Source organism: Myotis yumanensis, unplaced genomic scaffold, assembly GCF_028538775.1.
Source record: "Myotis yumanensis isolate MYYU_CA2020_CCGP unplaced genomic scaffold, mMyoYum1.0.hap1 SCAF_2, whole genome shotgun sequence".
Lineage (NCBI taxonomy): Eukaryota > Metazoa > Chordata > Mammalia > Chiroptera > Vespertilionidae > Myotis > Myotis yumanensis.
This window is the reverse complement of record NW_027223753.1, coordinates 139,681,609-139,693,954: the sequence shown is the minus strand read 5'-3', so window position 1 is coordinate 139,693,954 and position 12,346 is coordinate 139,681,609. Positions and strand designations below refer to the sequence as shown.

Below are 12,346 nucleotides of genomic sequence, written 5' to 3'. Positions count from 1 at the left end.
CTCAGAGAGGTGACCTTGGTTAAAACACATGGCACTAAGGAGAGCAAACATATTAAGAACAATATGCTATATATGCCAGGTCCCTTGAAACATATGCTGTGCAGATGTTTCTTTCCTGCAGCGACTGTGTCAAGCAGCAAGGATGGACCGGCTTCCGGCAGCAAACCACCGGAAGCTTGAAAGAGCCCACAGGTTTCAGAGGGAGATGGCCCTGCCAATGCCTTGGGAACGTTAGTCTCCAAAGACAGTGCATTGCTGAACAAGTGTATAGTGAGACCATACACTTTCGTCATCAGCCCCCACCCCGCCCCCCATTTGGGGCGCTTTGTTCTCGTAGCCCTGGGAGATGAACACACAGGGTCTGCAGTGGGCCTGGTGCCCTGATCCCTCAGTCTTGCTTCCCCCAGGGCACACCTGTCCCTTGCTCCTGGCGTTGCCCTGGCTGTCCCTGTCCAAGCTGTTCCTGTCTGGACTGGCTCACAGAGTGCCCTCTCCTGCCCCTGGTCGCTCCATGTCTGTGAAGTGCCCTATAGGGAGACAGAGGCATCATTGCCATTTCAGACGCAGCCAGTTTTCTTTCCTGACTGCCCCAGAACAGACCTTGAAAATCTGCTTCCTGTGGGTTCCATTATCGCCTGGTTGGGTGTCCGCCGCACCGTCCTTGCCCATCCTCCCAGACCCAGACAGGGGCCACTCCTCCGTGTAGTTCTCCCCAGTTCCTCTGGATCAGAATCATCTTTAATAGGAAAAGCAATCCAACTTTCTTTTAAAAAATGAAGTACCTACTTTCTAATAGTTCGGCGTGTTGTAAATAAAGGTTTCATTCTGCTGTACTTAGGCATCTCAAAGGCCAGTTCTCAACTGAGATAATAAGAAAGCCGATCAAAAAGCAGCACAATCAGGCTTTAGTAATGAGCTCTGTGGAGTGTGGTCGATGGCTGAGTCCTTTCCCCAGCAAAGGACTGGCTTTAGGCTGCCTTACAACATATCTGTTTTTTTTTCTGGGCTGAGTTGCTGGTGTTAGGGGAACCACAAGGACCAGACTGTTGTGATGTCCCCATGGTTACTCCATTGACTCAGGCCACTTCCTATGCTCTTCTTTTGTGTCGTTCCTTCGGGACCTAGGGACTCGCTAGTAGCTTTTGTCCTGTAATGCTCTTGGCACAGTTTCTTCCCCTTCGCCTCACATGTCCACAGCCTGGCTCGATTGCAGAGTGGATGGACGTGCACTCCTAAGTCACCCCTTCCTTTCACTTCAGAAGCCTTTGCTCAATGCTAGTAACTATGGGAAAGTCTTCAGAACATTTCAAAAAATATCACAAATTTGGGACTTTTCAAAGTTTTAAATAATCCTAGTTTTTGTTGCGGGTCTATTTGTAGTTTCTTATTTTCTTGCTAACCCTCTTTCAACTTCTAGTCTCTGTGGTTTATGCAATCTATTAATATTTATATTTTGCCCTTTGAGGGGGAAATACAAAAAAACTGCATATTTTCTATTCTGTATTCTGTAAAATAGACCTATTATGTAATTGAAAAATAATAAACAGTGTACTTTGAAGCTGCAGTTTAGAGGTTAGATTGAGGCAAAAGGTTGTGTTTATTTATTTTTTTTAATCGTTATTGTTTAAAGTATTACAGAAGACCCCTCTCCTCCCCTTTCCGTTTCTCCCCAGGCCCTTACCCCACTTTATTGTCTGTGTTTAAATATGTGGCTATATAGGTTTGCCTTTTGTACATCTGTGCTCTCAGCTCAGACAGTCCTTGCACCCCGAGGTCTTGTGCCATGGGAAGAATGAGTAATAAATATCTGTATTGAATAGATGGGTGGATGGACAGATGGATAAATGGATGATGGTGTGGCTCCACCTTCTTGGCCAGCAATTTCACTGAATTATTGGTCAGATAAACTTCATTTGAGTTCACAACTGCCTCTTGAAGCCTGGGGGGAGGGGGTGTTTCCTAAGCCCAAGAGGATTTCGTGGGCTGAGGCCAGGGACCTAGAAGCAGGGATATCTTTTTGGCTTGCCTATGGAATGTGCTGAAACATTTGGCTAGTGATTTTTTAAAATGGGCCAAACAGTATGCTTTCATTGCGACTCCCAGTATGCTGGAATTACTGCTTTCATTGGAAACCCAGATTTTTTAAAAAATTTACCTCCTTGGGGATGCTGTACCCTTCTTTGGAAAGGAGAAGAGACTTCTCTCTCCCTCCAAAGAGAAAATGGCCCTATTTGAATTTCCTTTGGTATTTTCTAGACTAGAAATTTTAGAATATGAAGAATGCAGCTGTTAGTAAACAGTTATCCATATCTTAAAACAGCTGCCTTTTGAAGTTTCCTCAGATTCTTTTTATTTTATTTTATAGGAAATAATGTTAAAGAGGTATAGGAATTCCATATGGGTCTTCACATATTTGTAGACTTGACTTTAATTTATACTAGATAATAAACCTTCTTATGATTTTTTTGAGTTAAACACTTTTATGAATGAAAAAGAACATTGTATATAGTCAAATGGTTTAAAGGTGTGATCATTTCAAGATCAAAGGCTAGCATTATATTGCTTTGGTTAGTTGTCTGCCTTAGCAAATATTGACTCTGGCATATACTATAGTAGGCACCTCCCAATCCCTTGATTCTAAAAAAAGAAATTGGCGATCTTCCTGTGGGGTTGTGGCCTGGGTTATTTTTCTGGCCAGAACACAAAAGAACGCATTCCAGGGGAGCCTTTGGTTTATCTACTTGCTCAAACACTCAAGTTTTTGCCCAGTCAATGTGGTTATCAGGAAGAGAAAGTGGTTGCAAGAAGACTATTTTCTGCACCTACTTTCTTTTCAGTATATTTTGTTTCAAAATGATTATTATAGGTTTAACTAGAAATTTATTTTCCCATTTAAAATACTATTTATTTTCCCCTTTCAGTGATTTATAGTATTTCAAATATCTAGGTATTTTATATGACTTCCATTATTAAAGGTGTTTGTTTTAGGAAAAATCCTCTCTATTTAAAAATGAAATTTCTCTTTGAAACTATTTCTAGCAATTTATAAACTGGCTTTGGTAGATTAGAAAAAAGTAATTTGGCTCCAAAATGACATTCAGATAAGCAGTTCTCTGAAAACAAGCTAAATGTCTTCCACAGGGAATGGTTAGCTTTGAGATATATTTGGTTAATAGAGTGCAGAACTCAAAAAGTATGAACTAGACCTTTATTCATCAGTATGGATGGACCTGAACACCAAGTGTAGAGCAGAAAACAAACTTCAGAATATTACATATTTGTTATGTAAATGTTAAACATCACAGAAGACAATATTGTATGCCATATAATCTTATGAATGTGTGTTTGTACCTGTGTTTGAATAAAAAGTGGACTATCTACAGAATTCATGATAGGGGCTGCCTCTGGGAGAAAAGTAACAGGAGTAGGGAAGGGAACTTGAATGTACATTTGAAAAAAATACCTGAAAATATACATTTATTTTGGTTTGGGGGTTCATGGATGTTTGATATATTGACATTTTGGACTTCTATTAACATTTTCATGATAAAAATTTTCATGTAATATTTCCTCAGGCAATAAGTTCCAACTAGGAGCCATACATTTATCAAGACTGAGACTGAAGCTATTCTAATGCATCTATAGTAAATGATGTTAGTCTGTGAAAAATGAAAGTTGACACCATGAATCTGAACACAAGGAAACCTCCCAGCTGACTTGGCTCTTGGGAAGCTATCATCGCTTATAGGTTAAGAACAGAGACCCCAGCAGCAGACCCTGGCTTGACATATTCTAGCTCTGAGATCTCAGACAAGTCAATACATCTAAGCCTCAGCTTCCTTATCCGAAGAATGAGAATAACAGTGCCTATCTCAGTGCTGTTGTGAGGATCAGATGAGTCTGTGCATGCAGTAGCTGTGCAACAAAGATTAGCTGTTCTTTTCTGTGGGCAGCCAAAGATCTTTTAGTCTACTATGTTCATTTTCACGTCTGAGTCTTTGCTGATGCTGTTTCTTCTGCCTGGGTTATCTTTTATTTCCGCCCTCGTTTCATCTGGCCAAATCTTTCTCGGAGGAGTTTTCTGAGAATTCTCTCTGCTCTTCCCCACCTGGGTCCGTTCCTACTCAAACCGTAATTGTCCTGTAAAAGTTACTTGTGAACTACCAGTTCATTTCTGCCTCTCTCCTGGATTGTAAACTCTTTTTCTTCTTCACTACTGTATCTTCAGTATCTAGAACACTCTTTGGCTCAGAGTAGGCATTGGGAAATTATTTTTTGACTAAATGAACAAAATTACTGCAGAAGGTGAAAACTTTCAGAATTCATATTTTCAAGAAATGAATTTGATTTAATGTACTTTGACTAAAGCATTAACCTACTAGTGAATTAGGAAATAAATCTAGGATTATATAATTTCATAAAAGAAAACATATATCGCATGTATTGGCTTATTTGCAATAATAAATTATAAGATACCACAAATGAAAATTTACATCATATGTGTAATGTTAGAGGTTTAGAGGCTCATCTAATGATGGATAGTAGTATAAGTTAATCACATATTTGCTGTGGAAAGCAGGAAAATGTCCAGCACTTTAATCTTAAGGTTTGATTCGTTTAACTGATTTTTTGCCCTCCACTTAACTCACTCTTTTTTCTTTTAAAAATAGCAAAAGAGGAACTAACAGAAGATGATATTTCCCAGGAAGCAGAATAAGCTAGGTTCAATCAGAATAAACTGATGTAATCAGTAGTTTGAAAAAGGGCTTTTGTAAGTCAGAGAGAATGTTACAACTTTAAAAATACATATTTTATTAATTTTTAACTTTAGAGAGGGAGAGGAAGAGAAACAATTTGTCGCTCCACCGACCCATTCATTCTTTGGTTGATTCTTGTATGTGCCCTGACTGGGATCGACCCCACAACTTTGGCATATTGGGACAACGCTCTAACTTTTAAGCAAACTAAAACAGTAAACCCAGTGGAAGGGGGGCCTTCAGAGTTGGAGCAAAGGCAGGAAACTAGTTCCCTGTAGTTGTGGGTTTATTTTCTCTGTGAGAGAAACCTAAACATGCTTAAAATCTGAGGAAGATCTTTGTGTTCAGATATTAGCATATTTATCCAGGAAAGATATTACATGGGATTTTGAACTGATTGCAAACCCAAATTTATTAACTAAGTGGGAGAGCAGAGCAAAAACATGAGCAAGCAGGAAATGGGGGTTTCTATGCATTAAAGGAATTTTTATGACTCAGAGGGGTGTTAGGAAGGTGAAATTCCAGGGTTAGAAAAATAATGCAACCCTCTACATTGATAAAGAACTCTACAAATTATAGCTTTGGGAGACTTTTCCCTCCCCACCTTTGGAGATTATACAACACAGATCACTGGGAAAAATTACTTTGTAGCCACATTTTCTCCCATCCTACTTCTCTGTTAACTGTAGTATACTGACATCATAAATAATTGCATTTTGAATGCGTATATTCATTCATTCATTCATCAGAACATGCTTATTTATATGCCAAGCTTGGAGTAAGAGCATCATTTTTAAAAAGGAGGCAAAACATCTCTTCCTTAGAACTGTGCAAAATTAGTTATTGCTCAGAAGTATGACCTAGTTGGTACTGCAGGATACCAAGATAACAATCTTTTTTGGAGATTTGAATGTGTGGACTCATAAAACCCTGCTTATAACCACTTAACTTATTTATTAAACACCTGCCCGGGAACCAGGGATAATCAGGAGGACTTTTGAAGTCATGTGGTTAGAAGACTTTGTACACTTTGGGAAACACTGGTTTTAATAACATTCTAATGCTTGTAATCAAGCTGCATCCTTGACAGACCCACAGTCTTGACCCACAGCACTGGTGTCACCTGGGAGCTTGATAGAAATGCAGGTTCCCAGGCCCTGCCCAGACCTACTGAATCAGAATCAGAATTTTATTATTATTTTTTTTGTTAATCCTCACCCAAGGTTTTGTGTTTTTTTCCCATTGATTTTTAGAGAGAGTGGAAGAGAGGGGGAAAGACACACAGAGAGAAACATTGATGTGAGAGAGACATATCCACTGGTTGTCTCCTGCATGCGCCCAGACCAGGGCTGGGGATCAAGCCTGCAACTGAGGTAGTGCCCTTGACTGGTATCAAACATGCAACCATGGGTGGCTGCTCTAACCACTGCGCCACCGGCTAGGGCCAGAATCAGAAGTTTAACAAGATGTTCAAATGATGTCAATGAACATTAAAGTTTAGTAAGCACTGGTAAATCCCTAGGTGTTGTTGTTTTTTTGTGTGTGTGCTTTTTTTATTCTTACCTGAGGATATGTTTTACTGATTTTAGAGAGGGGGAAGGGAGAAAGAGAAACAATGATGTATGAGAGAAACATTGATTGGTTCCCTCCTGTACACACCCCAACTGGGGATTGAATCCGCAACCTAGGTATGTGCCCTGACAGGAAATCGAGCCAGCAATCTTCCAGTGCACGGGATGATGCTCCAACCACCTGAGCCACACTAGCCAGAGCCCCAGTGGTTTTTAGAACAGAATATCTTTAGTAACAAGTGACTCATTATCCAGCAATGCAGCATGTAGTATCTGTAGGCAACCTAAATATTAGCAGGTTCTTCCTTAGCGAACTCAAACCTAACTCCTTGAATGTTACATTCATTGGCCATGGCTTAACCACTGGCAACCTCAGAGCCTGGCCAATGCCTCTTCTTCAGGAAGGCCATCGAAACACGAGAATGGGCCATCTTATTTCTTCCCTTGATTTAAGCTTTTCCAGGTATAACTAAATCCCTATTCCCCTAGTTGTTCCTGGTATAACATCAAGGCTTCTTTACTCACTTATGTAGACTAGAAAATCTTAAAGGGCCCTTCCAATTTCAATATTGTGATTGCACCCGGTAATAAGTAGTAGTGAGTAGAAGATGATAGAAACTCAGGAGCTGTATGTCTACTCGTATACATTTAGGGAGAATACTGCTGAGGCACAAACTTATCATTATCCATAGTTTCCTTAAGTTCACAGTTGTGTCTCATGGAGGAGACTTCTATTCTAATAGCCACTGAAGAGCACCACGCCTGCCTCCTAATTTGTAAATGTGCCAATTAGCACTTCAGAGTGAAAGGCATGCAGGAATATGTGAAAATAAGCATTTCCTGTCTCTATACATTTTAAGATTTAAGAATTTTAGTCTTAAGAATTGAATTCTAGATTAAGATTTTGAACTTTTAAGAAAAAATTATCTGTAGGCCATAACTCAGCACATCACCTGGTTTCATTGTTCTCTAACGGCTTTCAGTAATGTGTCTGCACACGCATCGAACACGTAGAAATAACCTTAGAGTACTCGGATTTTAAAATGTTTCTTTCCTTGCTTGGTAGAATCTAAACATTTTTCATGTTACTATATGAATTTCATAATAAAGCATTCCTATTTCCGTATGTAGGACATTAGAGTTCATGAGTGGCTTCTGAAATAAAGTATTTGGCATAAAGTATTTTGTAGGTTTTCATATTTGTTTATCAACAATATTTTTTAAAAAAATAACATTTTCTACTAAACAGGAAGTACAGAGCTGCAGCTTTTTTGTTGCTGTTGGTTTTTGTATCAGGGTTAGTCTTATGTAAGAAACGCTGAAACAATGTAAGAAAAGCTGTGACAGGAGTATTTTAAGATTCTCTTTAAAATATTTTTTTGAGAAAGTGGCCACAGCACATTCTTAAACTAGTTGCTGTTTTTACTAATTTCCTCACGCTTTCTTTCCCCTCCTTTCTCCTTGCTGTTTTTACTCTCCTCTACCTCCTCCTCCCTCCCCGCTCTTCTCCCTCCCCCTCTCTTCAGCGGGTTTTCAGAGCAACAGCTCCTTCTCTCACCTCCGCATGTGACAATAAAGCTGTGTGTATGTGTGGAGAGAAGCTGAAAAATAAGACAGATGGTTCTTTCATTACCAGGTTGCTTTGGGCTAATTGAGCTGGACATGTTATTTTTTTCAAGGAGATGGAGCTGGGTCCGGGGGATAACCAGCCAGGAACTACAGTAATGTAATAGGTGCTGCTGGGTGTGCTGTTGGATTTTTTGTTTTGTTTTTGGCAATTTCATCATCCTGTCAAGTATTTTGGGGACAGGTCAGGAGTGAGTTTGCTAAAATAGTCTTCATTCAAGTGTTTTTAATGGATGAAAAATGTTCTCAGGTAACGAGCCGTTCTTAGAAGCATGCCATCTTTGTGTTTCATTTCAGTACTTACAAGTGAAGGAGCAGCCCAGCCTTTGTCTTGGATAATTTCTAGTGGTACAACGATTGGGCAGACAGCCTCCCGAAGCTCTGGCACCCCTACCGCATTCTTCACCTTAAGGAACAGAAGGCCTGTGGGAAACGGATTCCTTAAAAGTGCAGGTAAGCAAAGGCAGCACTGCCAATGGCTCAGACTTTTTATTTTAATTTTATTTTTTATTTTATTGATTTTCCACAGAGAGGAAGGGAGAGGGACAGAGAGCCAGAAACATCGATGAGAGAGAAACATCGATCAGCCGCCTCCTGCACACCCCCCACTGGGGATGTGCTCACAACCAAGGCACATGCCCCTGACCGGAATCGAACCCGGGACCCCCCAGTCCTCAGGCCGACGTTCCATCCACTGAGCCAAATCGGCCAGGGATGGCTCAGACTTTTTAGATGGAAGTTTGGACACTGGCAATGTCCTTATACAATGAGACAATGTTTCCAGCTTTAGCAGGAAACTTTAAAATACCCTCTGCTTTGTATAGGCCTACTTGTTAACTTAGCTCTTATGTCCTTGGGAATGTTTTAAACCCATCTGGAAGTGAAAAAGTAAGAAAACTCTGAAGTTGAAACTGTAACCTTACGTGAATCACAACTATTGTAGAAACTGCTGTTAACAAGCTGTGTGCCTTTGGGCAAGATGCTTGCCCTCTCTGTGCTTTGTTTTCTCAATAGGATGATCTTGAATTTTCTATCTTTCAATACTACAATTAATAATAAATTCATTAAAGCACCTTAATATGATTTTTAGGCATATTTTCCTTAGTATTCCTGGAACCTCAACGTACAAACATTCTTAGAAAGCTCTGGAGCTCAAATGTCCACCAGGAATTAGCTCGATGTTTTATCCAGGAATCCATACAGTCTTTCTGGTTTGCTAAGATTCATCAGAGAACAGTTAACCTACTGGCAGATTTGTTTCATTACTGTTTTATTTGGAAATCCTTTTAGGAAGGGTACTTACTGACTGAGAACCTGATGCTTTAGTGGTACTGGTGAATATGGGCATTTCTAATGGTTTTGGGATTTAGTTCTTGAGATTCTCCTGATCTCTTCATTATTCAAACCGAAATTATTCACAAGTGGTTTTAAAGCCCTTCCCCAGTGTCCCGAGCCACTGGGCTTGCAGAACTTTTAAGACTGAACCCGGGATGGAGGTAGGGCTGGGTTTCTTCAGGTTTCTCACTGCCAGAAGCATCTTACTTTAGTGGAACTGGGGCTGAAATCATCTTGGTGATTTGTGGAACTGCCTTTCCTGTCAACCTTTCCATCTCCTGGCATCAAGAACATGGAAATATTTTGAATCTTTATAACATAACTAGGGGGGAGCGGTCCTTCAGCCCGGCCTGCACCCACCTGCGCCCTCTTGCAGTCCAGGAGCCCTCAAGGGATGTCCAACTGATGGCTTAGGCCTGCTCCCTGGAGTCAGACATCCTTAGCGCTGCCACGGAGGCAGGAGAAGCTCCTGCCACTGCCGCTGCGCGTGTCAGCCATGAGCCTGGCTCAGTGCTTCTGGCTGAGCAGTGCTCCCACAGCGCACTGACCACCAGGGGGCAGTTCCTGCATTGAACGTCTGCCTCCTGGTGGTCAGTGTGCATCATAGCGACCGGTCATTCCACTGTTCGTTCTATTTGCATATTAGCCTTTTATTATATAGGAGGATGGTGAAGAGCATGGGTTCTGGTGTGTGCCGGGTCAAATCCCAGCCACTTACTTCTTGGGTGTTCTTAGGTTCGTTATAACTTCTCTGGCTTTAGTGTCTTCATCTCTATGATAGGGATGACAACTAGTGCCTTTCTTAAAGGGTGGTTTTTTTAAAAAATGTATTTCTTTATTGATTTCAGAGAGGAAGGGAGGAGAGAGATAGAAACATCAATGATGAGAGAGTATCATTGATTGGCTGCCTCCTGCACACCCCACAATGGGGATGGAGCCGGAAACCCAGGCATGTGCCCTTGGCCAGAATCGAACCTGGGACCCTTCAGTTCGCAGGCCGATGCTCTATCCACTGAGCCAAGCCGGCTAGGGCTTAAAGGGTGGTTTTGAGGATTAAAATAATTATACATCTAAAGCATCTCAAATAGTTCTGTCACATGGTGTTCAAAAAATTTACACTCTTTTCCTTGCCATGCATGGAAAATAGTCTTCATTAAGACTTCTTAATGAAGTTTTAATTCTTCTGCCCCCATTCTCTAGTCCAGGGCCAGTGAACACTCAGCTCTCCTTCCCTTGTTAGAAATTGCTCACTCACCCTGGGATTTGCTTCCGAGCCTAGAACACAATATTTGAATCCTTCTCAACATTATAATGGATCCAAATCAGAGCAAAAGATAAAACCTATTCTCCAAGTCAGATTCTTTGTAGAGTTCTTGATTATATTTCTTGCTTCAATTTGATATGCTGGTTACAAACCTGGGTTATTTGTATTAAGATTCAGAGCATTTTTATTATAAAAAACATAAAAGGGTGTGGCTTCTACAGCTAGAAATAGAGTCTAATTCTAAGACAAGTTTTGCGAGTGAATTATTACTAACTTACTAAGAAAATGCGTAAGGCTTCCTATCACAGATACTTTGAAATGTTGAAATGAATGTGCAGAATGAAAGCTAGCACTGTAATGGCAGCTTAGTTTTTGGAAGCTATTATTCACATGATGCCATGAGTTCTGTAGGATCTTTCCCAGATGTTATGAAGGAAGTTTTTTAGTGAGGGCTTGGTGTATGGGCAGCTAATACTTCCTTAGTTTTAAAAGAAGAATTAAAACAAGATTACAAGTCCTTACCATGTACCAAACATTGACCTAAGTGCTTTATATTTACTACTTACAATAGCCCTATTAGGTAGCATGATTATTCCCATTTTACAGGAGAGGAAACTGAGGCATAAAGAGGTTAAGCAACCTCTCAGGTTTGTACAGAGGTAGAGAGCTGAGACTCAAACCTAGGAAGGCTGATAGCCAGGTGGGCAACCTTAACACCTAATTATGCTGCTGCCTACAAAGAAGAAACTGAAAGAAGATGAAAGTACTAACTTATAGAAGTCTTCAGTGCCAGGCTAAGGGATTTTATGTTGATTTGGCAGAAAGTGAAAGCCAGGGAAGGTTTTCCTGTGGGGTAAGTGACACAGTGAGAGCTGGGCTTTTCGGATCTTCTGCCGGGTGCAGTGTGCGGGCTGGCTTAAAGGGAAGAGAGATTAGAGGTGATTGCTAGCAGCTGAGAAGCAATGAGAATGTGGGTTTGGGAGCAGGGTTAAGATAAGAGCTTGAGGACACCTGTATTTGGGTTGTGCTGAGGCGGAAGAGGAGACCTAGAAGCACAGGCAGAGAAGCTGGCGGGGTGAGACCCAGGCCGTGCAGTGCCAGGCGAGGGAGGTGCTTCAGGAATGGAAAACCACAGAGCTCAGAGAGGACTGGCATGAAACACAAATAATCGGGTTGTTATTGCGCAGCCAGGATGAGGCAGGCATCGCTCTGGAGGAGGATCCACAGAAAAATGCTCTCCTGTGCTGCTGACACCGCTGCTTCTAAGTGAGGTAACATTTGGCAAGTTTAACTTCTTCTAAAGCTTGGCTGCCTGTTCTGGACTATGGTGACTTAAGAAAGACCTTACTCGGTTTAAATGGCCTGAGCCCTTGCCGTCTTTCCAGCTCTGGGATCTGTAATTCTGGGGTCCACATTGTGAACAGCAGTCGTTGGAAATGTTGGTGTCAAGGTGTGGCTGGTGTTCGGCTGGCACTTCTAGACAAGTCAGAAGGCGATGCGGAGAGTGAAGCGTGTCCTGCAGGCATAATTGGAGAGGGGTCCTCTATAGGGGTGGGCAAAAGTGGGCCTACAGTTGAAACACAGAGTTTATGCTTGTATTCTTATTAGTTAGTATTGTTTCCCTATAAGCAACTGTAAGCCTCCTGTTACCCACCTCTGAGTTTCCTCTCAAAAATAACCAGTAGTGTCACAGCGATACTGGGCGTAAATGGGAGGATATGACTGAAAACAACACAGAAATGAAAATGACTAGGGAATTTACAGAGAAAACTCAAACAGCCCCTACATGGTGA

The 12,346-nt window shown here is 41.2% G+C and overlaps 1 protein-coding gene across 4 annotated transcripts in view; it reads left to right on the top strand.

The window, feature by feature from the left end:
• The window catches only part of ST3GAL6 (ST3 beta-galactoside alpha-2,3-sialyltransferase 6), an 87,043-nt gene that overhangs the window by 14,923 nt on the left and 59,774 nt on the right, over positions 1 to 12,346 (top strand). For 3 of the 4 annotated variants that reach the window (XM_070406109.1, XM_070406110.1, XM_070406107.1), the window contains one exon: positions 8,252 to 8,407. The gene's annotated coding sequence lies outside the window, so the exon portion shown is untranslated. Of the gene's footprint in view, positions 1 to 8,251; positions 8,408 to 12,346 lie in introns of those variants that run through there. The other variant, XM_070406108.1, reaches the window with a different exon arrangement.